The following is a 27,767-nucleotide window of genomic DNA, read 5'->3' on the forward strand; positions in this document are numbered from 1 at the left end:
GAATGCTACCGGATACCGGTGAGTGTGCGCAGAGGCATTCAGGACCCCGGGGCGTACTGACAGGCATGTAAGCAGATAAATGGAACAAGAATATTTGAATACCGATCAAATAAAACTCAAAGGCAAAACTTGAACTAGTCCCCATGTATGAAATGTCAGTGTGGGGGAACGTTGGAGCAAGTGATATCTAAACAAATGAACACTTAAGAAATAATTACAGTGGCAGAACTTGAACAAGTACCAATGTGTGAGATATCAATGTGGGGAAAGTTGGAACAAGTTATACCTCAAGCGGATATAGTGAAGTGGTGCGACTGTGCTATACTAAAGGACAGTGAAACAGAAAAGAAGTCCTGGTGAAAGTAAGACATCAGGAAAAGAAAATATAAGGGGAATTATAATTCCCCAGGGGGAAATTCAGGCCCTCTATCCAAAGTACATGGAAGCTATAAGACAATTTGCGAAAGATACCTGGCAGGACAGTATAGCAGGGATATGAGGTGCCCATAAGAAGTCCTGATGAAAGGAGCACATCAGGCAACGAGAACTGAAGCAAGAGACTTTGCATGAGATGAGACTTGGGCACAGAAGGCCCTGATATAGAGAAACTGAACTGTAAACTTGTGTCGGAGAAGCCCAGGAGTGTGCTCTGCTCAAGAGTCCCGCCTTGTCCCGTGCTAAAACGTGGGGAAGGGAAACCCCGACAATAACATCCCGACTTATCATTTTGTGAATACCTATTTCTTTTCTTGTCCCACACTATTTTGTAGCATAGCGGTAAGGATAGGCAATATTATTTTTTTTAGTATATGCCCTTTTTATTTGACTAGACACCACTTGGATGGTTTTAGAATTTGATGGTCATATCTCGCCCATTTTATAAGTTTAAAAAACACCCTTGAACTGTGATGACTTGTGTCTGTCTTGCTTTGATGCCATGTCTTCCTTACACCTGTGATCAGCATTCACTCTCTGCCAACTCACTGTTTCTCTGCGGCGGCTCGCTCTTGCTGTTATGCTTTGCGGCGGTCCTTCATCGTCTGTCTGCTTTCTCTTCCGCGAGCTTCGGGCAAGTTGCGCCTTGGTCTTCAGGCGCATTGACAGCTCAGTTGATCTTCTGTGGCTTCGCCCACCACATGCTGCTCTGGTAGTATGTCTCCTCAGCTGGGCTTCGTCTTAATACACTGCTTTCCGCTGAGCATATTCTGCTTACTTTCACCTTCCTGTGCTTCACCATTTTTCTCTTCGTTTCCTTCATTCCCTAGCTGGGTCTCATCAGGGGATTTAAATATCCCGCTCATGTGCTTTGAATGATAGCAACTAGAGTTCACCTTTGAATAGTCACCAGTCTGAGTCCTTATGGCCACTGACCTCCTCTTCCTCGTCATGGCACTTTTAAAATTAGGGGAACTGAAGTCCATAGAAGAATGTATAACATTAAGTTGTTTCATTTTATTTTTAAACAAGTCAGACTGTGCTGAGAATTATTAGAGTAAGGGGAGATTGTTGAAAGTGTTTGTAATTCCACATTAGAAGGCAGAATTATGACAATTCAAGGTTTTCATCTTTAATTCCTGAACCTTTGAGGCACCAACTTTGTTCTGTTTATCTGACTTTTTACAACAGGATCTGTGGACATTAATATTAGAAGGATTGGTACATTGGTCAAATGCCATTAAATGTCTGGGAATTATTTCATCTTCATCCTCAGAAGAAGATGAATATCGCGTCCCTCCTGGTGGAGTCATCACTTCCTCTGGATAGCCATCTCCTGCCATGTGTTCCTTCCCCCCTAATACCACCCCCAGGGTTAGGACCAGGTAGCATCTGCCCTTCTCTGGCTACATGGGAGGAGACTTTAGGTTGGGGTTTGTAGATGACTGTGCAGGATTCATCACAGAATGTATGGAATGCAAATACATGGGGAACCCAAATCAGATAATGTATCAAGAGGATATATTAAAGAACAAAGGCAAAGTGCAACTGTGGAAGTGGAGAGAAACATAGTGTGAATACTAGAAGCCCTGGCAGGAGTGTATACCATGCAATTACAGGAGCATGAATGCAAGAAGCCCTGTTAGGAAAATATATCAGGGAATCATCAGTTTTTGAAAACAGAGGTCCTGGCAGGAAAGTATGCCAGGCAAGTGCATGAGTACAAGAAATCCTGGCCTGCCAGGCAGTTGTAAGTTTGTGAATATTAGAATTCCTGAGAAGAAATATCAGAACTGTTGTTGATAGGAAGATAAGGAGTAACATGCTAGTAGGAAGAGATACCAGGAATACTGAAAGACAGAGACTTACAAAAACAAACAGCTGTGTGTATTATAGTGAACTTATGGACCGTTTATTCCTGAGGAATTTTTGTGTAGAAGAAGAAATCCAGGGGAAAGGAATCATCCTCTGGAACAAGGACCTTTTGGTCTTTTGAGAACTTTTTTCTTTGTTGAAGAAACATCCAGAAGAAGAGAGTCACCCTCTGGAGCAAGGATTCATTATCCTTGGAGAACATTTGAGTTGGAACCATTTATTCTTCATTTTACTATCTCTTTTTCAAGCACCTAAGGTTAAAGACATTTCCCTTTTCACCTTACAGTTTAGTTCATAGTGTAAGGGTCAGAATAGAACATTTGGACACCCGACCCTTCAACTCCCACCAGGTCGTCAATGCATGCAACAGAACATATCCAGATGACAAGAGTTCCACCTAGGATACAGTGACCTAGACTATCTTCATAAAGACAACGAGCCAGGTATAAATAGGCCCGCAACTGATGAAGATACTGAACAAATTTATAAAGTCAATAATCTTCAACTCCGTTCTTGGGTGCCTTCCAAATTATCCTGCAACGAAAGGGTACCCCCGGAGCCGACTCACAAGCCATATAGCTCCTAAAAGAGTGTCAATAGTCCTTGGGTCTACTATTAAGGGGGAGCGTTTGGTTGTATTTTGACTCTCTACGCTCATACATTGACATGCAGTTCACCCATTGATGTATTGATGGGGCCCTAGCAGACCCCCATGCACGTGCCACCAGAGACTTGGCGACCACCGAAGCCATCCCAAACAGTTTTCTGTCGCTGCTTACAGGTAGATCTACCCACAATGGCACCCACGTTTCCGGAGTGAAAGGGATCGTGATCTCCAACATCCACCCCATCACCTCAGCGACAGCACCCCAGAAAGTCTGGAAATGGCAACAGGACCAAGCTACATGGTAAAAGTTGGCAGGGGACAGGTGACATCTCTTGCACTCCGAAGACCGAAGGGGAAACAGTTTATGCAAAGTCATAGGAGAATAATACAGTTGATGCAAGAATTTAAAGTGAATCAGGCGAAATCTGTTATTACTAGAAATCGATTTAGTGTGAGCAAGTATGCCTACCCACTGACCGTCAGGTAATGAACAAGCCATACTAGCTTCCCATTTGGCCCTATAGGAAGAAGGAGAGTCCCCAAGCCCCCGAGCGAGACAATACAGGGAAGAGACCACTTTTCTAGAAGAGGGCGGGGCCACAATATACTCTAAAGCGGGGGAAGCCTCTGGTGCAACAGGGAAGTCAGGCCATTTCGATTTCAGTACCTCGTGGAGGCGAAAATATAACAACTGGGTAATCGGAGTCCAGTCGCCTCTCGGCTTAAGGTTTTCCCAAGTTATGAATCTCCCTTGTGGTGCTACATCGCCCAGGGTGTGAATGTGCAGACTCTGGAAATGCTGAATAAAGATGTGTTCAAATGTAAGCGGGATACCACGGACCCTATATATGGCCATCTTGGGTGAATACCACAAGCCCATCCCCACCAGCTTCGCCAAGCTGTCCCAGGCCCTGAGCGTAATCTCCAACAGCTGTATCTCCGTCCTCAAATGGCGCTCCCGAACAGCCCAAAGGTAGCCTATAAGGTCCTCCGTTTGAGCGATTGACCTCTCCAGCTGCGAGTGTGGCAGATCGTTGGGGACCACCACCAAATCGAGTACTGGATCTGTGCCACTAGAAAATAGAGGTACAGGTTAGGAACCTCAAAACCCCCCTGGGCATATGACCTGTACATTGAGCGCAGGGAAATGCGGGATCGTTTCCCCGCCCAGATCAATCTAGTCAGCATAGACTCTATATCATTCCAGAATGATACCAGGGGCCATACTGGAACGTTGTTAAAAACATACAAAAGTTTCGGTAAGACAATCATTTTGGCTAGGGAGTTGCGGGCCGCCTGGGAGATGGGAAGCTGGACCCAAGAATCCACCCGATGTTCCAAAAGTTGCAAGGTAGAAACATAATTTTCTTGATACAAAAGTGCAGGGGAAGTGGATACCCTTCCTCCTCTGATACCCAAATATCAGATCCCCTGTGGACACCACACGAAGGCCTTACCCACATCCTGTGGGGTGACTCCCGGAGTAAGCGGAAGTACCTCCAGCTTGGACCAGTTTATCTGTAGCCCAGACAGAGCACCAAACGCAACTATCTTCTCCATCACGGGTTGCACGTTTATTCAACGATGCTTTATGTATAAAAGCATGTCATCCGCGTAAAGTGAGATGATAGATACATGCGACCGTAGTATCACACCGCGATGAGAGTGGAATTCGCTCAATACACAGGCCACCGGCTCAATAGCCAGGGCAAATAGGAGAGGGGAAAAGGGACAGCCCTGCCTAGTTCCCTGGGAAGGATTGATGGGAGCGGATTGAACCCCATTCGTGTAGACCCGTGCCCGTGGAGCCGTGTATAGAAGGCGAATCCAGGCTAGATACATAGAGCCGATACCCGAGCGGTGAAGACCTCGAACAGGAAAGGCCATTCCACAGAATCAAACGCCTTTTCCGCGTCCAAGGCTAACACCGCGATCGGGACCTCCGGATTCACATTGTGCATCAAAGTAAATAATCTACGCAGATTGTTCTGAGTGGATCGTACCGGAATAAAACACGCCTGGTCGGGAAGGATTAGTGCTGGCATGTGGGGGAGAAGCCGATCTGCAAGTAATTTAGCAATGATTTTATTATCAGTGTTTATCAATGAAAGTGGGCGATAGGAGGAGCATCGTTTAGGATCTTTATTGGGTTTAAGTAATACCGTGACCAGGGCAGTACGCGTAGATTCCGGGAGTACCCCGGAGGATGCCGCCGCCTCAAACATTTTACGTAAGTGGGGAATGAGCAAATCGGGGTAAGCGTTGTATAATTCAGCTGATATCCCGTCTGTTCCCGGGGCTTTCCCATTCGGAAGAGACATAATCACCCTATGGAATTCCTCCGCCGAGGGGGCTTCATTAAGAAGTCCATCAATCTCCGAATCCAGCCAACCCAAGGTGACCCTATCAAGAAAATCTGTGATATTGTCATGCCCAGCTGAGCCAGTAGCGGTGTACAACAGCTCATAGTATTGACGAAATACCTCATTTATCTCAAGCACATCCCTGACAAGCGGGCCACCCTGGGACTCCACCTCTAGAATAGGCTCCAAATGGTTCTCCTGTCTGACAGCCCAGGCCAGGGTCCTACTCGGACGATCCCCCTCCCCATATCTCGCTGCGGCTACAGGGTCGCCCAAGGATCTCTCCTCGTCCATCAGGGCCTGAACCTCCCACCTCCTTGCTGCTAGAGTATCTTGCAGATCTGGTGAATCTGCGCTTCCCTGACGGAGTTCCAGATCCCTAATTTCCCTCTCCTTGCGTGCTATCACACCACGAATACTCTTCAGCACCCCCCCCCACTTCCTGCGACATGCACCAGCCTCTCAAAAACACCTTAAAAGTTTCCCAAACCACCACAAGACTGGGAACTGACTCAGCATTAAATTGAAAAAACTCTGTGATGGCCTGGCGATGCCCCTCCCGGAACACCAAATCTTCCAACGCTCGGACGCGAAACCTCCAGCGAAGCTGCCTAGGATAAGATGGAGGTCCCTTAAATTTTACCAGCACTGGAGAATGGTCCGAAAGGGTACGCGGGAGAATATCCGCCCTGACCACCCCGCGGGCCGGGGCCGGGGACATAAACAAATAATCAATTCTGGACGAACTCCCGTGTACGCTAGAATGAAACGTGAATTCCCGTGCATCAGGGTGACACCGTCGCCATACGTCAAACAAGGGATAATCAACTATAATGGATTGCCATTTTTGCACAGCGTGGGGAATCGACCGTTGAGTCGATGCCGACCTGTCCCACATGGGGGAAAGAGCCACGTTAAAGTCCCCCGCCCACACTATCTTGTAACCCGGGAATGCTCTGAACATTTTTGAAAGAAATAGGGAGAATCATAATTAGGGCCATAGATGTTAATAAATACAATAGGATGGTTCGCAATCTCCCCAGCCACCAGCAAAAATCGTCCCTCCTCGTCCGCCGCTTGCTTGTGAAATTTAAATCCTAAAGAGCGATGGATGTAAGAAGCAATTCCCCGGGAATGTGTGGAGTAAGAAGAGCCATACCTATGTATTCCCCAGCCAGAAAGGGCAGGGAGCTTGTAACCCCTTCCCAGGTGTGTCTCTTGCAAACATAACACGTTAATCTGATGATTCCTGGCAAAATTGGATATGAGTCGCACCTTTTTCGCATTTGTGAGGCCCCGAATATTCCATGTAAGAAGAGTTATGTCCAAAGGGACAGGGGAGCCCGGCCCCGAGGAAGAAATAATTTCACCCACCAATGGGTATATGTCGAAGGAGCTGCAGTCGCCAAAATATCAACCGGGGCACAGCCAAAGGAAAACCGTGTCTGCCCGGACGGATCCAAAGCGCCACCCCCGCCAACAAGAGAGCTCACCCCTCCCATTCTTTGTGTATGAATATATCAGGGTGACCACACCGGAGACCATGAGAGAACCCCAGCGGTTGTAAAGTCAGGTCAAAGTTAATTACTAGACAGGTAATACCACCAAATAAACTCCTGTTGAATTCTCTGTCTGTGCATACAATAACCTGGGAAACCCCCCCCCCACCCAAACAACACCCACATGATACCAACAAAAGAACAAACCATACCCCAGACCCCTCCCTCCACCCACGCCAGAAACCCCAATCTTCTGGCCCCCACATTACACCCCCACCCTAAAGCCCACAAACAATATGCACGTCCAAGCTAAGTGGCTGCTGGGCTCGGGGGGAAGCTAGGCGGCATCTGCAGCTCATAAAGCTTGGAGGCTCAATACCATGGTTACACGTCACAATTCGATCACCCACCAGAAGACAAGGTTACCCGGTACAGTCACCACTCAAAGTAATGTTTACAAAGCCATTCCACAGGACCCATCGTGCATCCTTGAGCAGCCCCATAAGCACACCAATTCGCTCCCAATCAAGGGGACATCGGAGCAGGAGGCACGGGGTCTGGAATGCTCTAGGCCAGGCTTGTCCAACCTTTTTGAATGTGGGGCCGAAGCATTAACTTTTTGTCACCCAGTGGGCCGGCGAGCCAAAAGTCAACAACCTCACCCAAAGCAATATATTAAAAAGCGATATTGTGTGACCTTTGCCACAATAGCATCACAGGCAGTGATAGTCATGCAGTCCCAAAGATAGCTTTTGGCATCATGGGCAGTGATCAAAGGTTAGTTGCTTGTGATTTCTTTCAGTGTCTGTGTTAATATTTTTCTGAAATAGTGGGGGCGACCGAGCGTAGCGAGGGAGCTACAAGGTTCTAGGGAGGGTTTGGGGGGGATACCCCCCCAAGAACTTTTTTTCAAAGATGGGGTTGAAATGGTGCATTTTACAGCAGAAAAAGTGACCAAAAAGCCATAAGTTTACAATCAGTTCTAAAGGGGAACATGAAAATTCCATGTCACCAACAGCAGAAAAGAACATTTTACAACACAACACATTTTAATGATCAATGTGTCCAAAGTGTAAGACAGCACTGTCACTTATGTAACACATTGTCATGCTGGTTGTACCCAAAATATGCCCCTGTAGCAACATGTCTATGCTGGCTGTTCCCAATTTAGGTCAGCATTGTCCTGAACAAAGCATGATTGATGCTGCCTGAGCATGTGCAGTGTGCCCAATACATATGGCAGCTTATCTCTGTAATACCCATTACTTCTGTGGTGATGAAAGAAGCATAATTCAATTCAACAGATAAAATGTGGAAAAGCGATCACCCATAGGTGAACCTAATTGAAGAAACGCAATGTGAGCACAATCTTAAACTATGCAACCTAGCAGGCCTAGTGCACACTTTACCTTTTCTTTCACCAATAAATCAGGGGGAGAGCGCGAGCGCAGTCCCCCACTACCAGAAATAATGCAGTCGTGTATCCCGCATTTGGGAACATAGCAGGGGTCAGCAAATCCGATGTGCAATGGGTAAGCCTCACCCTGGGAGATCTGCCCTTGAGATCAGATTCTCCCCTGCCAGCTAAGTATGAGTTGCATGCAAGAGGGCAGGGGTTGGGTCAGTTCTGGGAAGCCCCGCTAAGCGAGGGTGAGAAGGCAGGCCCTGACCCAGCCCCAACCCCCATCCCCGGGAGCTCTGAGCATCTGCAGAGCTGCCTGTCCCGCGTGTAGGGGGAAGCTCCAGCAGGCAGAGCCCAGCAGAAGAGCAGATTGTAGCGCAGTTCCTTTCTCCCATCAGGCCCTGCTCGGCCCGAGATTTGTATAAATAGCAGGATGGCTCGAGCAGGCCTGTTGCAGTCTGCCCACTTGCCTGTCGGCCCCACAGGGGCCCATGGCCCTCCTGAGCAGAGCTGCTCAGCGCTGGCCCCATTGACACCATCATAATCATCCTGGACCTCGACGCTCCACCACCCCTGAATCTCAGAGTTCTGCTCAATGACAATGCTGAAGCTTTGACATCTTTGCCGTAACCATATGCCGTGTTGTGTCAGCCGAGCCTGCACAGCGCCCAAGGCAAGTATTCCCTTGTCCGGGCCCAGAGGTCACTGAGTCTTCCAGTGCCATCCACTTGGCACGGACTACTGTTCCCAGCGTTTTCTACCCGCAAATCGGCACCACTGCCAAACAGAACTGCATCATTGGGGCCCATCGCTGCTGCTCTCCGACTTGACCCCAGTCCAGCACAAAGGCACCCATGCTTCTGGTCTGATGCTGAAAAGCCTGGCTCTGCTGAGATCCGAAAGACAAGAACTAAGGTATTTTGGGATCATGGTACTATTGTTTTTTGTGTTGCAACTGTATCAGCTCACACCTCTCCTGAAGGGTATAGGCTGCCCTCAGACTGCGCTACCAAAAGAGTGAAAATAAGTTATACTTTATTGGGCTTCCCTGTTTCACTTTTATGATTGGGATCACTGCTGCATGGGTATTAAGCGCGTTATAAATAACCTATCATAGATCACAGATCAAGATCATAAGCAACTTCCAGAAACCTTGGCAGGTGGTCCACTGAGGCCCATTTGCAGGTTGCAGTGTGTTATTGGGGCACTTCTAGGGTAACATATTGTGCTGTACATGTAGTTTTTGCCATGCTTTGAAACCCCACTGGCCACATCTATAATGTCCAATGTAATTGGTATAATGCATGGACATTTTCATCAATCCGCACTGTGCTTAGTGCTGTTCTTTGTCTCGAGACGAGGAAAAAAAGCACTGCAAAGGTTTAGTTTCTCAGCTGATAAAGGTTCATCTTCGGTGACATTCGCAATTCAAAAGAACGATTTTTGGGGCAGACAGGCTGTGTCGCCGCAACCCCAGCTAAACATATGTCCAGAGATGACAAACCTTGAACGTAACTCCGCACAATGGCCCTCTGAGCAGCGACCCACGGCTAATCAGGGGTTCAGGAATCCACTGTGCTGCCCACGCCGAGAGGAACTCCTGCACAGCACCTGTCCACATATTCCTTCGCACGGGCCAGCACTCTCCTCTCCTCACCTCACCACCTCCTCCCTTCATCTCGGCTCGCCTTTTGCCCCTCGGAGCACCATGCAAGAGAGGAACGGGCATGTCTGGGCCGGAGCCTGTTCCTCTCTTGCATGGTGGGTCCTACTTGCCTGAAACGGGATATTTAAATGCAAAGTAATTGCTACTATATTAATCCCATTGTTCATAGTTTGTGGGAGTACTAGGCAATTGTATGGACCTGCGCTCACTGAAAATGAATGGTATTCCCGAGGTAACTCTCACTATGCCGTGATACAAATTAGTCTCTCCTTCCTCCATCATCAAGTCCCAAGATCTTCTTGACAAATTTATTTATTTCTGCAATGTTTGTCGGATATCCGACAAACATTGCAGAAATAAATAAATTAACGCTTCGTGGCTGAGGACTGTAACTACCTCTGTTGACCCCATGGGGTCACCAAAGGAAGTTACAGTTTTGTGCACAGGCACATTTAAAAAAAGAAAAAAAAAACTTGTTTTTTTTTTTACTCAAGAGTTGTCCAACATACGGCCTCGCGGGCCTCATAAAATGGCTTGGCGGGCTGCATTGTGGCTGCGGGCCGTATGTTGGACAACCTTGCTCTAGGCGAACCTCTCGGCTGTTTCAGGGTTAATGAAGAAGGACACCTTACCATCATGCACCACGCTAAGTTTAGCAGGATACATCCTAGTGTAGCGGACCCCCTTCTTCCTAACATGGCCTTAACGCTTAGAAATGTTTTCCTCTGATCCTGCACCTGCTGGCTAAAGTCAGGAAATAAATGAATAGTTGATGAGCCCCATTGCAGGATCTTCTTTTCCCTGGTATCCCGATCCCTGTAGCTGAAAATTCAGGCTATAATGGCCCTTTCCGGGGCCCCCGGGGGCGGCCTAACCGCCAATGAACGATGGGCCCTTTCAACCATAAACATATTCGAAACCGGTGGATTGTCCAGAACCTCCTTCAGAAGCTGTTCGACAAAGAGTTCCATGTTATCAATACGAGTGGACTCAGCCACCCCGGTAATCCTTATATTGTTCCTCCTTGATCTCCCTTCCAAGTCGTCATTCTTCGCCGTTATTTTCTTAACTGCCTGTTGCAGAGAGGTCACCTCTCTTTGGAGAGCGGAGATCTTGTCCTCCCCATCCCCAATCCTCTGCTCTGCCTCAGTCATCCGACCACACAGCTTCTCAGTTTGAATCGCTAATACATCCACCTTACAGGTGAGAGCATCGATTTTAGCTCCCAAGCTGTCAGTACTTCCCTTGAGGGCCAGTAGGGTTTGATTTAAGGCAGACATGTCAATATGAGCAGCCCCAGACTCTTCTCCCTGGCCGGCAATTATTCTATCCGTTTTGCAAATTGCTCCATCTTGGATTGTTTCTTAGGGTTGCCCATTCTAGGGGAATACAGGGAACCACCAACAGCGGCTGCGATCGAGCCGCAACGGCTTCAGACACAGGGAGGATAAACTCTTTAAGTCCAGATTTTGCCAGACTTAAGGGCGTAAAAGCACAACTTGAGGGTAAAGACCCCGCTCCCCCCACAGCTATATTTTTCCTTATTTATCCCAGACAGGTGGGGGGGGGGTGCCAGCAACCAGCCGCAGACCATCCCATCAGAAGTCCAATTATTCAGAGGTGCCCCAGAAAGTATAGAGGCCAAAACCCAGCAAAGAGGGAAAACAAAAAAAGGGGGAAGGGGGTAACATCCATGGGGAGGGGGCACCTCACTACACTCCAAAGAGGGAGGGTGGGAGGGTATCCCGCCACGTTTTCCACAGAGTCAATGAGGGTGCCACTTGCCACCAGTCCCAAATGCCCCCAGTCTGCACCACTTTTCACAGGAAGTCACCACCAGCTGCACATATGTGCCCAAAGTCACTCGCTGCCAGGAGGGAGCCCCCAAAGCACAGGCGTGAATAATCACAGAGGGGCCACTCCACTCACCTCCCTGGGGGCCACGACCTCCTGCCCCCACCGCCTCAAATGTCCCAGGCAGGCAATCCGCTGACAGCAAGGCCCGCGGCACCAAGCCGGGGCGCCAGCACCGCAGATCATACGTCGGAGCCGGCACCTGGCCACAAGAAGGGCAGGAGCGGACACCGCGGGGTGCGTCCACCAGCCCCGAGCCGCAGCCACAACACTCCCAGTAGCGGCCGGGGCCGCCGGATAGACAGATCTCCAGGAGGCGGGGGGGGGCACACCAGGTCCACGCAGCCAGAACAGTTCAGGGCCCCGAGGCCGGACACTGCGACCCGCAGCCCTCGAGCCGCGGTCCTTATATTCCCCAAGTGCTCTGCTACGTCTTGGAGCAGAATCCAAGCCTCAGCCACATGTAAATCAGCTCCGGTGGGCGAAGGATCCTCAGCCTCCAGCAGAGCGCTCTCAGGCTGAGGCCATCTACGATGCCGCGCAACAGCGCCCCCCTTAAGGACAGTTTTTTTCTTTTGACATCCTGACACAGGTAGATCCTTAGTTTTGGTTTTAGTTAGGGAAGTTCCTCTTAGAGCAGCGTCAGTGAGGCCTTTTCTCAATCCTTTTATTTTTAATAAAAGTCTTCAACCAAAAACATGGTTTCATTACTGATTCCTCAGAGGGGCAGATAAGCAGGAAGTAAGCGCAACAGGCCGGGCACCTTGTCAAATGAGACACAGATATGTTGATTGCAGGGACAAGGTCTTCAAAGAGGAGTATGGAGACACCAGGTCTGGGGTGGGCCATGGTGCCTAAAGGGAAGACCCATTGAGTTGTACATGGTGTTTGGCACCTTGTGCGTGCCGACCCACCCCCATTGTGAGTGCACGGTACAAGTAAGTACATCCTTTGATGAGGAAGGGGGAATGGATCTGGACGTAGTGAGCGGAATAGGCCCGACACCTTGTCAAAGTACACAGATATCTTCATGGCGTGAACAGGGTCTTCAAAGGGGAGAATGGATACACCGGGTCATATGTTATGTTGATCTAAACTAACACCCATGGACAATCTCCAGGCGATCACGTGGCTCTGCAAGAGAAGAGGACGGGGTGTGTTAGTTGCGATATGATGATAGGATAGGTTCAGAACCAGGAGAAACTGGTGTCTGTGTGCGTTGTCTTGCGTGTGGGAGTTGGTTGAGAGGTACGGTTTGTTGTAACCGTAGGGGTAAGACTCAATGCCTCGGATGTGTGCTAATGTTTATGTTGGGTGTGTTGGTCGTATCAGGATAGGGTGGGGGTATGGTCATGTGCATTGGTTAGTTGTATCCATACGGGGGTCCAATGTCACAGATGACTGTTAGTTATTTGGTTGAGTTGTGCTAGTGTGCGTTTGTGTGTAGTGTGGATGGATTTATGGGTTATGTGCATTGGTATGTTCCGTCTATGGTTATATCCAGAGTCTCAGAAGGTTAGTTGAGTGCAATGGCTAGCTTAATGCTAGGTGTGTATTTGTTGCGTGGCTAGCGCATAGTCGTGTATAGTTTGTGTGTAGGTTATGTTGGAGGAGTGGAAAAAGGGGGGGTTTCGTTAGTACATCGGTTGGTTTTGATAGTGCCATATGAAGTATGTCTTCGGTTCCCGCTCGACAGTACCATCTAACCCTCCTGGTTGTGGTCTGTCGGCTAGCCCTGCCTCCTCTCCAAGAATGAAGTCTAACTTCCCTTAATCAGTGGGTGGGGGGGCAAACTGAGTAGACCGTAGCATATTTTACAGAATAATAATTGAACTAACTCCCATATAGTAATTGAATATGGGGGGAGCTAGGTGGCGTTTGAAACCTCAGCCCTCTGTCCTAGCGCTAATTCAAGTTATTGTAATTTGAAATAATTGAGTATTGCTAATCCTTGTTCCCAACTCTGAAACTCCCTGAATGCAAGTGGTGTCCTTGTCTTAAAACAAAATTCTATATTGTTCACCATTCCTCAGACCTGGCCTTAAAGCAGAGGGGTGATAAATGTACACTGAATGTCAGGGTTTTTGGTGCTAGGGCCGAGAAGTGTCTTGCTAAATGAAATAAAGTGAAGTCTCCAATCGAAATATACACTCTCCTGAGAGTGAGAAAGTGACCCTGATGATAGAAGTGAGATTTTGTATTGCTTTAGGGTGAAGGAGGAAAAGGTTCCATGTGTGATAAATGTGCTGTTTTTCAATGTTTGATGAGCTTTCATATTGCTAGTTTGGCATGTGTGCAACTAGATTATATATTCTTGCGTGAGCAAGTGTCGATAAACGCAAGAATTCGTTCAGTTGTACATTCACTTACGCTCTGGTGCACCTGCCGGCCCAAAACACAACCCAAACAAAAAGGCATGAATAAAGTGATAACAGTGCATTGATAGGGAGAAGGGTTTGGATAGATTATGATCGAGTGTGATTAATATTGGTAACGTATTCAGGGCAGTCCCAATAATAATAATAATAATGGGTTTTTATTTATTTATATATACAGGAGGAACAATCCTCTTTTGATCACAAAAAAACGTACAATAGGTAAGAAATCAAATGACGGGAAGCATTCAGTTTCTTACAATGGGGTGAGTTTGACTGTCATTCTGACCAGGTTGTGGAAGGGAGTAAATGGAGCAGTCACCAGGTACAATACATAAGTGCACATACATAGATTAAGGTCAACCAACATTGTACATTTTTTATTTTTCAACATTTCTTTTTATTGTTTTATAAAGGTGAGCAGTAATACAAAAATAAAAAAGGAAACGTACAGCTTTCGGCGAGACATCGGGTCTAAGGTGACATCAAAGCTTTGTTTCAACAAAACTGACAGAACAGTAAAACTGAGGTCCGAAAAAGAAACAGTTGGAGGGAGGGGAGAGTGGAGATACAGGGAGCATAGGTTTATGCAATAAGCTGTATCGGGAGTCAGTCTCTTTCTTGCTGCACTGTCTTAGGTGGGGGGGGGGGCGTGCTCTAGGCCTGTGTTCGCCATGCTGCTAGTGAGGCGGGGATGTTGTCAGTGTTGGGCTCCGGCTAGGCCACCGGGGTGTCTCCCCGATTTGCCTCCGTCGGGTGTTCAGTCCAGTTTCTCCATCCATCGCAAGGTTGGGGGCTGTCTTGCCACTCCCGGGAATTGCTGCGTGTAGTCTAGAAATGGGGCCCAGGTTTGGTAGACTTTGCTTCTGTTGTGGAAGCACACGGCCGTGATTTTTTCTGCTGCAACTATCTCCCAACATTGGTCCACCACATTGGGATTGATGGGCCCTCGGGTGTTTCCATAGTCTGGCGATCGATATTTTTGCTTCCGATAGAAGGTGCAGACAGAGGTCCGTTAGACGGCCGGTCAGAGGGAATCGTCCTTCGCCTGTTGCCCCCAGCAGGACTACTCCAGGGTCCCACGGGATTGTGAGGCCTGTGATTAGTTTAATTTGGTCGAGGACATTCCTCCAAAATTGGGCCGCTTTAGGACAGGCCCATAGTAGATGGTATAGTGTGCCTTTGTCTGAGCATCCCCTCCAGCCATTTGGCGGGATAGAGGGGTTGCATTTGTTGAGGATTTCTGGGGTTCGGTACCATCTGTAACGCACCTTGAAGGCTCCTTCTTTGTTGGTTATGCATTTGGAGCTTTTGTGTACACAGGACCAGATATGGTTCCATTCCGCTGGGTCGATCTCTCTACCCATGTCCTTCTCCCATCTTATCATGTAAGGCTCCTTCTTGTTAGGGTCCGTTTTATCTAGTAGTCTGTATAGGGTGGCCACTTTCCCTTTAGGGGGGTGGTCGTGAGAGTACTCTCTAGGGCTGATAGCTCTCTGCTACTGCCTTGCCTGATTCCTTCGCTTGATAGCCAGTGCCTGAGCTGGGCGTATCTGAACCTTTCAGTTTCCGGGACCTGGAATTTGGCCTTACAGTTTTCAAAGTTCAGCGGGTTGCCGTTTTAACAATGTACATTTTTAAATGCAGGAAGGCGGTACAGCCAGCTGTGCTTGGGACGTGACAATGATGAGTTAAGTGCGAGAATGGAGGCATAGGAAGTAAGAGACAGAGGCAGGTTAGAGGCAAGGGACAAATGTTAGCCAGCAGGCAGATAAGAGGCAGGTTAAGAGGGTAACTCCGAGCCGGGAAGGTAGGCTTTAGTTTGGTTTTGAACAAATTCATGTGGACTCTTACTCAATGTCCGGGGGAAGAAAATTCCATGCAAGTGGAGCAAGAAGAGAGAAAGAGCAGAAGCGAGAGGAAGCAAAGGGAGGTGGGGGAGCCACAAGGATAGGGCGAGGAGGCAGAGCGGAGATTACGAGAAGGTTTATAATAGAGTTTGGAGAATAGATACAGTGGTACTTACCGTAGATAGATTTGTGCACCAGGAGAGGAAATGTAAATCTGGCCCTCTTTTGCATCATTAGCCATCCAGCCTGGTGATAGTACGAGGAAGTAGGTGTGAAGTGAGGGAGTTCAAAGAGAGTCCTGGTAGCAAAGTTAATGATCTTGTTGAGAGGACAGAAAGCAAGCATAGTTGGGGAGACAAAGAGGATACTGGCACAATAGTCCAGTTTAGAGAAGACAAGAGTGGTTAAGATATGCTTGGCAGTGTTGACAGGAAGGAGGTGCCTGACTTTCCTAATATTTAGGATGTTGAGGTGAACTGCTGTTCTGTTTTGGAGATGAAAGTAGAGAATGTATGAGAAGGGTCATAGATGACGCTGAGGTTTCTAGCTGAAGATGAGTAGGGAGAGTGTCAGGTGGGAACTGGATAGGCAGAGGAAGATATGAGAGAGTGCTTTTGGCATGGAAGAAGAGAGCTTCTGTTTTGGTAGAGTTTAACATCAGAGAGTGCAAAGCCATCCAATATTTAATTGTATAGAGACAGTTGGAAATTTTGATAGATCAGGGGAGAGTTCAGGAAAAGAGAAGATGATTTGGGTATCGTCAGCGAAGGGTTGGTACGAGAACCCAAAGGAGGAGATTAGTGCCCCAAGAGCAGAAGTGTAGAGTGTAAAGAGGATATGACCCTAGACCGAGCCTTGTGGAACACGAATAGTTAGAGGAGCGAGTTGAGAGGTGTTGTTAATGCAGGAGTCGGAATTGGCGAGGTGCAAAGTAGGATTCAATCCAGGCCAGGGGCTTGATTGCGAATCCCAGGAAGAAAGAGTTTCGAGGGGATTGTGTCCTCCGACGTATTCCACATCTATGACAGGTAATGTCCACAGCTGTGCTGCTTCAGAAAATTTTCGGCAGAGGGCGTCCTGCGTCAGTGGCTTCCATCCGTTGTCCCCGAGGGCCTTCGATGAGGGTCGACGTCACCGGATGTTATATATAGGACGCGCGGCGCCCATAGCCTCAGTTCCGTTTTTTCCACAAACGTGTTTGCTTCGGAATCTCGGCACGCTCGATTCTTTCTTCGTGTACGAAGTCTTCATCTTCTACACGCCCACTGACCTGGTGTTGCAGTTTCACATGGCTTTGCAAAGGAGGGTGGCGGCGGCTTGGACTGCTCAAGAGAGTCTACCAGCAGTTAATAAGTCGCTTCTGAAGAAATACCGCCCATGCAGTAGTGACCCCTGCTACTTATCGACGCACCCGACTCCGGAGAGTTTGGTAGTGCAGGCAGCTACGGCCTCCTCGAAGCAGGCTGCGTACCCTACCATCCCTCCTGATAGGGACGATAAGCGCTTTGATGATTGAGCTAAGAAGGTATTTTCGGCTGGGGGTATGGCATTGAAGTCGGCCAACTCCACTTGTGCCTTAGCCAGATTTACACACACACTGTGGAACTGTGCGTCTTTGGCGGCTGAGCATTTTCCCAAAGGGGAAGACAGGGATGGTTTTCTAGCCCTTATGTAAGACGGCAAGGACGCAATGTGCAAATCCCTTCAGTCGGGTTTGAACACGGCAGACTGTGTCAGCCGGTCCATGGCTGTGAGCACCGTGATACGCAGGTTCGCATGGTTGTGGAAGTCAGGGTTTGCTCCTGATGTGCAATCCAGTCTTCTGGACATGTCCTTTGATGGTGTTCATCTGTTTGGTAGCAAGACTGACGAGAGCCTTGAGAGGTTGCAGACCTCCAAAGCTGCAGCGAAGTCTTTGAGCGCTGCAGTACATCAACCTCAGCCTTTTCGTCCTATGTGACAGCAATCGATGGGAGGTTCCTTTCGGTACTACTCTTCCTTTGGTAGATCGAGAGGACCTGCCAGTCAAAGGGGCCACTGTAGGAGTACCCGGGGTGGAAAGCAAGGTACTCGGGGTGCCAAAGCCGCTCGGGGAGTTGCATCTTTGCACTCAGGCACTGCCGCAGCCGTGTCCACTCAGTCATGAGGCCATGTCCCATGGTTAACCGGTTGGGGGCAGACTTGCGAAGCATCTTGGAGAATGGCGGGCCATTACTTCTGATGTGTGGGTTCTGGAGGTCATAGCCCACGGCTACTGTCTTTCCTTCCGGCAGAGGCTTCACAACAATCCACCGGGGAAGCTCTCTTTGAAGCGTCCAGATCCGCTCCTTGCGCAGGAAATCCTATCCCTGCTGGAGAAGGCGCCATAGAACTGGTGCCTGTAGCGGAGAGGAACAAGGGATGGTATTCCCCTTATTTTTTTATCCCAAAAAATGACGGGGGATTGAGACCCATCATGGACTTGCGTTGGTTGAACAAGCTCCTCAAGAAGGACAAGTTCAAGATGGTAAATCTTTCTCAAGTCCTTCAGGCCTTTCAACTTCAGGATTGGTTGGTGTCTCTAGACCTCAAGGATGCTTACTTTGATGTGCCGATTCATCCCAAGCACAGGAAGTACCTGAGGTTCGCGGTTGGCGACTCGCATTTCCAGTTTCGGGTCCTGCTGTTCAGATTGACCTCTGCCCCGAGGGTCTTCAACAAGCTGATGGTGGTGGTGGCAACGTATCTCAGGAAAGGGGGGATTCACGTTTACCGCTACCTGGACGATTGGTTGATCAGGGTGCGCTCTCCCGAGCAAGCACTGGATCATCTGTCTGTCACCTGCCACTCCCTTCACAAGCTGGGCTTCTCCCTCAATCTAAAGAAGTTACATTTGACACCTACCCAGCAGCTCCAATACATTGGAGCAGTGCTCGACACATCCCTGGGGCAGTGTTCGCCTCCCCAGGTGAGGGCTCATCACATTCTGCAGATGGTGGACAAGTTTCAATGTGCCCAGAGTCTCCCGGCATTCAAATTCTTGAGGTTCCTCAGCCTCGTGGCATCCTGCATTTTCCTGGTGCCAGAGGCCAGGCTGCGGATGAGATCCCTGCAGTTGGCTCTCAAGATGCAGTGGTCGCAGTTCTCTGGCAGGGTGTCGGATCCCGTTCAGATTCCGACCTCGGTCACCTAGGATAATCTATGGTGGGCCGACGAAGGCAATCTGATGAAGGGAGCACCATTTTGCCAACCATGGTCGGAGGTGACGATCGTGACGGACGCATCCCTCACAGGCTGGGGAACTCATGTCAACGAGTTGACAGCCAGCGGACGTTGGTCTCAGTCGGAGTCCAGACTCCACATCAATCTGTTAGCGCTGAGGGCCGTCAGGCTAGCCCTGATGGCTTTTTTGCCGTCTGTGCGGGGAAAGAATGTCCTGATTATAACGGACAATACAGTGGCCATGCACTACCTTAACAAAAAAGGGGGTGCAGGGGTCACTCCCGTTGTGTAGGGAGACGGTGCAGCTCTGTTTCTGGGCCATCCAGCAGTAAATTTCGATCTCGGCAGTTAATTTGGCCGGAGACGAAAACGCGGTGGCGGACGCTCTGAGCAGGCAGAGCATGGTCTCTTACGAGTGGGAGCTGGCTCAGGACATTCTTTTTGAGATCTTCGCCCTTTGGGGAACCCCACAAGTTTATCTCTTCACCACTAGTGTCAACCGGAAGTGCGAGAGATTCTGCTCGGGGGAATTTCCCCCAAGAGGAGCCTTAGGGGACGCATTCGTATTGGAGTTGTCCTTCCCACTGCTGTACACGTTTCCTCCAGTCCCTGTCATTCTGCACGTGTTGCAGAGGTTACGGAGGTTCTGTTCCCGAATGATCCTCATTGCTCCGGCATGGGCCAGGAGAGCGTCGTACCCGGACCTTCTAGACATGTCCATCTGCCATCCAGGCCGTCTTCCCTACCGAGACGATCTGCTCTCACGGGTGGGGTGTAGGGTTCTCCATCCAGAGGTCAAGTCTCTCAGACTTCATGCTTGCTATCTGAAAGGTTCAGATATAAGGATCGGGACCTCCCCGAAGACGTGATGGAGGTGTTGCTTTCGGCCAGAAGACCTGCAACGAAATCCCTGTATCATTGCCGTTGGAAAAAGTTCTGTGACTGGTGCAGGGTACAGAATGTGGATCCTTTCCAATGTTCCGTTCCTTTGGTTTTGTCTTTTTTGATTTATTTAGCCTACAAGGGCCCACAAGTGGGTACCATTAAGGATTACCTGGCGGCGCTGTCCATATTTAAGTGCTCGTCTGAGGAATGTTCTTATTTTAAGATTCTTTTGATTTCCCAGTTTCTAAAAGGGCTAACTAATGTGCTTCCACCGTCGCCTTTCCAGGTGCCGGGATGGGATTTGAATTTGGTTTTAAAGTTCCTAATGGGAGCTCTGTTTGAGCCCTTGCATTCTTGTCCATTGAGATTTTTGTCCTTCAAAACTGTATTTTTAGTTGCGGTTACTTCCGCACGCGGAGTGAGTTGCAGGCATTTTCCACCAAGCCACCATTTCCTGTTTTCCATAAGGACAGGGTTGTCCTGCGGGTGCGGCCTTCTCTTCTTCCGAAGGTTGTGTCGGAATTCCATTTGAGCCAGAAGGTGATTCTTCTGCCGTTTTATCCTCCTCCACATCCTGGTAAGGAAGAGGAGAGGCTCCATAGGTTGGATCCTAGGAGAGCTTTGAGTTTCTATCTCCCACGATTGTCCCGGGTCAGAGTAGACGATCAGCTCTTTGTTGGTTATGCTGGAAGGCGCTTGGGTCAGGCTGTTTCCAAGCAGACCTTGTCCAGATGGATCATTTTGACAATCTCTGAGTGTTACCGTTTGGCGGGAAAGGACCCTCCAGTAGGCTTATGGGCTCACTCTACTAGGGGTGTGGCTGCTTCCACTGCTCTACAGAGGGGCGTTCCTATTTGCAATATTTGCGAAGCAGCCACATGGGCCTCTGTCCATACTTTTGTGATACACTATTCCTTGGACTCCATCCATGGGCAGGATTTAGCCTTTGGTAAGGCAGTCCTTTATTCAGCCATTTGATTGGGCATTCTAAAATTGTAATTTTTTTTCCCACCTTCATAAGTTGGTACTGCTTCAAGAGTCTGTCATAGATGTGGAATATGTCGGAGGGCACAATCCCCTCGAAGAACAAGTTACTTACCATATATGGTAACATTTTTCGATGGAATGTTCTTCCAACGTATTCCAAATCGCCCTCCCAGCCTGCCCCTCTGCTGAATTTCATATGCGATTGCAGCTTACGTTTCCGTAAGGCTATCTGCAGTCATACTGGCAGGAGATCGGTGCCACACGTTCTGGGAAAAAACTACAACTGAGGCTACGGGCACTGTGCGTCCTATATATAACATCCGGTGACGTCGATCCTCAACGGAGGCCCTCAAGGGACAATGGACCTACGCAGGACGCCCCTTCTGAAAATGTTCCGAAGCAGCACAGCTGTGGACATTACCTGTCATAGATGTGGAATACGTTGGAGGAACATCCCATCGAAAGAACGTTGCCAGATATGGTAAGTAACTTGTTCATTAAGGAGATCCGAGTGATCGACCGTGTCAAAGGCAGCAGGCAGGTCAAGTAGAATTAGGATAGAGTATAGGTTTAAGTGCTTAGTTGAGGCGATGAAGTTAGTCACATCCATGAGAGCAGTTTCCGTGGAGTGACAGGGGCGGAAAACTGCTTGTATGGGGGTCTCGAAGGTAGTGGATGTCTAAGAAATTGGTAAAACGGTAGAACACAACCCTTTCGAGCATGTTAGAGTTGTGCGGAAGGAGAGACCCAGGACGAGAGTTACCTAATAGGTCCGGGTCAGCCCCTGGCTTTTAGGAGAGCGATGACCGTGGCTGTTTTGAAAACAGAGGGAAGCAAGCAGAGTCGAAGAACAGGTTGAAGAGTTCAGCAAGGTGAGAGGCCACTATAGGGGCAATAGGCTTGACTGAGGACCTGGAGTCTGATGGGGCACATAAAGGGTTAGCCTTAATCAATAGAGATGGCACTTGGTCGGTATTAGAGTGACTAAAGTAGGAGATGGAGGCAGAGGATGGTGGTAGAGTAGGCAGAGTGTAAAATGTAGGAGGAAGGAGTGCGAGGAAGGTCAGCGGAGAGTCTCAAATTTTGCCAATGTTTGCAGCTAAGTATTTAGCTAGGTCATTAGCTGTGAGCATGGAGTTGATAGTCATAGACTTAGGAAGAGTGAGGAGTGAGTTAAGGGTGCCCTGTAGCCGGCGAGGATGGTTGGAGTGCGAGTCGATGAGGGTTAGGTAGAATTCCCTTTTAGATCTATCAAGAGTGGACTTGAGAGAGTTCAGTGCAATTAAGTATAGTTGCAGGTCCTCATGTGAGTGGGTACGCCTCCATTTGCACAGCAGCTGACGCATGTCTGTGCAGAGAGAACATAAGAATGGGGTGACCCATGATTGAGGATGACTTGGGGGTGAAAGTAAGCAGTGGAAGTGAGAGGAGAAGGAGTTGGTATCTGGTCATTGCATCAAATGAAATAACATTGAATGCCTTTCCATCTAAATAATAGTATAAAAATAAAAAACATTGAATGCATGTTTTTTGAAGGTAAAGGGTTTAGTTTAATTTTAATGGTTTTTAAAGGCTAAAAAAGGGGGGGATCAGAGAGCCCCATAAACAAAAAAATAGAATAAAAAAAATGCATCCACTGCCATTTTTTAATGCATTTTTTTCTGTGGAATGGTCTGCCGATGGTAAGAATTCGATGGAATGACTATAAACCGAAGGAGTCGTACAGTAGGGATTGGAAGCTGGAGAAGGCAGTGTTGGTGGAAGAGGTATTAGGTATGAAGGAGTAGAGTGAGAATTGTAGGTCAGAGAGAAAGAGGGAGCGACAGAAGGTTTACATTTCCTTTTAGTAGTAGGTGACGCAAGTGGTGAGGAAAGATCAGAGGGTGGAAAGGCTAGAGTGGAGAGCGTGGTCACCAAAGAATGGTCCAGTGGGACCAGGAGGGCGATAGATGGAGATGATGTGAACCGAGTGAGGCAGACCAATAGTGGAGATGGTGAATTCAGAAGAGTTAGGAGATGACGTGGTATTGGAGATTTGTGAGGGATTGAAGCGGGAAGAGAGTAGGTGTCTGATGCCTCCACTTCTGCCAGTCATTTGAGGAGAGTGAACACAGGATAGTTTGGAATCGTGCAGGGCTGCCAGAGTGGCAGTGGCAGAGGGAGAAATCCAAGTTTCAGTGATAGTTGGAAGGTCTAGGGGAGGAGAGCTGGAGTGAAATTAGTCGGTGATGAAGGAAGTTTTGTTGCATACAGACTGAGCATTCCAGAGTGCAATGTTCAGTTGATGAGCTAAGGAAGAGAAGGGAAGAGAAGTTGAGTCTCAGAGGAAGGGAGACAAAGTGGATCGGTGTTAGAGGAGGTATGGTTAGCTTGTCGGCTTTGTTTATTGGAAAGCTGTGGAAGAGAAATGGAGTAGTGGGAGATTCAAGTTGTGAGCTTTGTAATGGGGATATGAGAAGTAATTTAAAACTGTACACAAGTGTTTCTAGGCATGTGGAAAGGAGGAAGTTGTATCATGATTGGAGATAGCGTAGGGAGAAGTGAGTAGGAGGGCCGAGCACCAGGAGGAGCATTATAGGTTAGCACAGTGTGGAGCGACAGCACAGTAATTAGTAAGCTACGGGTACTCACAGGTGCAACAGGGAGAAAGGCAAAGGCAAACGCAAAGGCTCATCGGCTAAGAGACAAAGAGGCTGGTCAAGGGCTGGTCTTCACCTTTCACTGTTTTGCCATTAACTGGAGCGTACCTGGCTGGACGCCCCTAGGAAGTTCCAAAGAGATGACACATTGTTCTGATCTTGATGGTCGTGCCGATTAAAAAATACCTCCGTCCCCAAGTACCACACAGACAGTAAAATAACCAATGCCTGTGCAATCTTTGAGGCCACAAGTGTGTAGTGAGCTGCCAGATCTGGAACCAGGAACTGCCAGAAGGACCCCTTGAGCGCTGTAAGACAATGAGTAATTATTCAAGAGATGCAATGTGGCAGATAGATGCAGTAAGAAACAATTGGAGCACCGCTTAACTAAACGGAATGGAAGTACCGCCCAAATGTGATGACAGCAGGGGCCAGGGACAGGGACCGTGAGGCAGGTTCCAGTGAGTGTTATGCGATGAACACCTGAAGCAATATGAAGTACACACAAAAAACGTAGTTCGTGGCAGTCCAGAGTGCACAACCAGGTAAACGCCAGTAGAAGACCAAGAGCCGAGAGTTTCAAGCAAAGAATGATCCGTTAGACAGTCCGATATGCAAAAATCCGAGGTTGCGTACCAGAATAGTCAACAAACGATGTCCAAGGCAATGGAATGCAGGGCAAAGACAAAGCAAATCCGTGTAGCAGTCCGTGGTCGAGAATCAGGGCAAAGGCAAAACAATCCGTGTAGCAGTCCGTGGTCATAGAATCAAGAATCCAAAAACGAACAAAGCGCCAAACAGCCCTGAAAAATCAGCGCAGCTGTGAAGTACCGCTTCCGTGTCTTCCAACGCATTTAAACTGTTAGATGTAATCACGTGATGTGAAAACACAGAGCGTGGGAAGCGTGAGGGGTTGTCACGTGATACCAGGTTGTTGTGCTGGTCCCATCATGTGACGCATGGATCTCCGTGAACGATGTCGACTGCTCCAAGCAAACGGGAGACTCCATTTCAGCTGCCAACGGAGGGAAGGTCGGAATACTCCCGGTTTGCCACACAGCGCTCTAACATGTCTGGTGAGAGGTCGTTGTTTCTGCGTGCGAGGCCCGTGAGTATTGCATGCCCTGGTGGGTGGAGACTGAGACTGAAGGTGGGCTAATTCGTGCACCCGTGGAGTGTGTAGCAGGGTGTATGGTGGGAGATGTGACACACATGCTCTTTTCACCTATATATAGTGCTAGCTCACCCGAGGGCTTCGAAGCACTGTAATAACAGTTGATATCATTACCCACTGCATGGTACTCAATTTATGGACCTCGTAAGGATGAAAGGCTGAGTTGACCCTGCCAGGATTCGAAACCTGCGTCAGCAGGCTACACACATGTCAGAAACGAGTGCTCCGCTCGCTGTGCTATCTGACCGACAGTAACAATTGCTGATCTTGTTGGCATACCATGCCATTTTTATTAGACTTGGTGGTGTTGGTGAATCCGACAAACTCTTTAATCCACTTGTCATCCTATTACTTCATTGCTTTTGATTTCCTATGACTGTGAAAGTATAAGGATTGTTAACTTTTAATGAAAGACTTGTGTATTGCTAAAGACAATCAAATGAAGTTAGAGTACTTAACAAAGAAGTAACATGTGAAGAAATAATAAAAATAGGAAATGCAATCCCCCTTATATACTTAGTATTTGGTATTGTGACTTTACAGTTTGTGCCTTGTATGTTGTTTGGCAATATATGAAAAAAACTTGAAACTAGTTAGGAAAACTAAAAACTTGAAATTAAATACACAAACTTGAAATAATCAGAAAGTAAACAATTCCAGGTTATTAGAGACATTTGTTTTAATTGAAAGTAACATATTTTAATAAAAACTGCATTTTTGAAAACATTTTTAAAGGTATATACAAATTATACTGATCTGGTAGTGGTACTGTCTGTAAAATTCCAGCGTATTGTCTGGAGGCACTGGGAAATTGTTCACGGATGGCTCGAACGACACGCGGAATCCAAGTCTTCCATAAATCCACCAGGTAAACGCTTGATAAGCCTGTACCATCTGTGTAAAAGATAATCATTTGTTGAATGAATCGAATCATTTCCATTTATCTTTTGTAGCCTATCTTGGTGGGAAAATAGGCATAGATTGGAATTAAAAAACGTGAGTAAAGGATTCATAGTGTAATATCTTTGAAATAAGGATATTATAAAAATGTTTATGCACATTGGGGGGGGTACAGGATAGGAAGTATCATTTGGTCATACCTTGTAATTGAAAACAGTCATGTTATTGACCCTCAAAATAGAAGAGTGAAATCGTTTAGCATGAACAAAGAACAATATATTTTTAAATATATCAAAATATGTATTGTGGGTCAACCTATGATATCATAATGGGCTTCGAGAACAACATGCAAGCAGTGCAAGTTTGGCATAGATAAAATGGATAGACGCAATACCTACTCAGTACTAGGAGCACAAAGGTGAACAGTTGCTATAAGTTCGTGCATCTGCAACATCAGCATTCTCAACATGGATCTTTATAGTGGTGGAGGTTCTGCTTTGTTATGTAAGCCAAGCAGCCAAAGTATTCTCGGTAGCAACTGTTCTCCACTGATGTTGGCATTACTTCACATTGATGGCACGTACACCTAGTTGAAACGTCTTCCATACAATGAGGATCGGGATCCTGCAAGCGATACTTTCAATTCAATCACCATCTTTTCGCCGACTCTCTCACACATTTCCTTTTCGGCTTGTAAAGGTGTAGTTGAAATGAGGCCATAATTATTGAGGATTGAAGGAGAAAATCTACTAAGGGATTAAAATAGTAATTTGAATAAAAGAATTGTAAGGGTTGTGAGGCACCTGAGGTCATCCTCACTTTGTTTACCTATATATCCTCCTCCCAGGTGGCCAGGGAAAGGCCGTTGGTATTGGCTGCTGCCCCTCAGGGTGGATATGCAAGGGAAGAATACCTGGGTGGAGGAGACTTGGGGAGTGGAGATGAGGCACCCTTGGGTGAGACATGGCATCCCCATTTCCCTTTTACCATGAGTCCACTATCCCCCAAGCGTTTATAGGCTATTGTCAATACCTTCCCTGTAAATCATTCTCTAATAGACACCAGTTAGGTACTGGGACGAGGTAGAAACCAACTAGAGAAATACATCCTCTATTTATTGACACACACCCACCCGTTATGTACTGGGATGAAGAGGAGGCGTGCAAGAGCAATGCAGAACTTCCAAGTCAGCAATGAGCGGTCTAGTCCTTTTCGGACCAATCATTCTGGCAGGAAGTTTAAAAGCAGCAAGCACGGTCAAAATGGAGTCTGCTGTGGAAGCAGATCTACGGACTGCTGGAGAAGCGCAGACCTCTCCTGGAAGGCGGCATGGTAGACAGAGTGCTCGTGAACCCCAGTACGATGCAAAGGGTATGCAATAGATTGCGAGACTGAACGAATCTGGAGGCCTGCAGCGAACTGCGGAACAGGAACCGGCGTGACCAGGCAAAACTTCATAGTGAGGTCTGAGCTGTGAGAGACACATCAGTAGCGGGAGTGAAGCCACAGAGAGCCGCTGTGGAGACAGTAACCACTGAGTCAACCTAGGAAGGGCGACACCGGGGCGGCAGGCGGATGTTACACTTGAATAACTTAAATGAATGCCAAACTAAAGGAAATACCGATTTGAATGAAAGCAAGAATGCAAACACTTTTGAATACTGATCCGAATGAAAAGCAAATGCTGTTGATAACTGAACTGAATGAAAGCAGTTTGGTGGAATATTAAGTTGTAAAGGAACTGTGTAACTTGAGAGAACAAGCATTGGCAAGAGCAATAAGAATATATCAAGGTGCAACAAGTGAAGAGTGGCAAAGCAAGAAATGGTAAAGCATCATGTGGATGTGAAATGAGAACAAAACCGAGCACTACTTTGGTGCTGAAACAGTGGGAACATGCATATAAGGAAGAAGAGGCAAGACAGGTGTTTCGGTTGCGTGACCTCCATTGGGTTGACTGTGTGGTCCGACAACTGCACCTAGACCGTGAACACTTACCTATGGGAAAGCCACTTAAAATACCCATAAAGAACATTGTGTTTGACTATAAAGCAA

General features: G+C 47.8%; 1 protein-coding gene and 1 non-coding gene across 6 annotated transcripts in view; one reads left to right on the forward strand and one right to left on the reverse strand.

Moving 5' to 3' along the window:
- The window catches only part of FER (FER tyrosine kinase), a 2,139,903-nt gene that overhangs the window by 619,245 nt on the left and 1,492,891 nt on the right, over nucleotides 1-27,767 (forward strand). The gene's annotated exons all lie outside the window — the stretch shown is intronic.
- LOC138512722 (U1 spliceosomal RNA) lies at nucleotides 8,210-8,371 on the reverse strand. Its single transcript, XR_011281504.1, has one exon. It is a non-coding gene; the product is annotated as a U1 spliceosomal RNA (small nuclear RNA).

The sequence above is a fragment of the Ambystoma mexicanum genome, chromosome 6p, assembly GCF_040938575.1.
Source record: "Ambystoma mexicanum isolate Mex_15411 chromosome 6p, UKY_AmexF1_1, whole genome shotgun sequence".
Lineage (NCBI taxonomy): Eukaryota > Metazoa > Chordata > Amphibia > Caudata > Ambystomatidae > Ambystoma > Ambystoma mexicanum.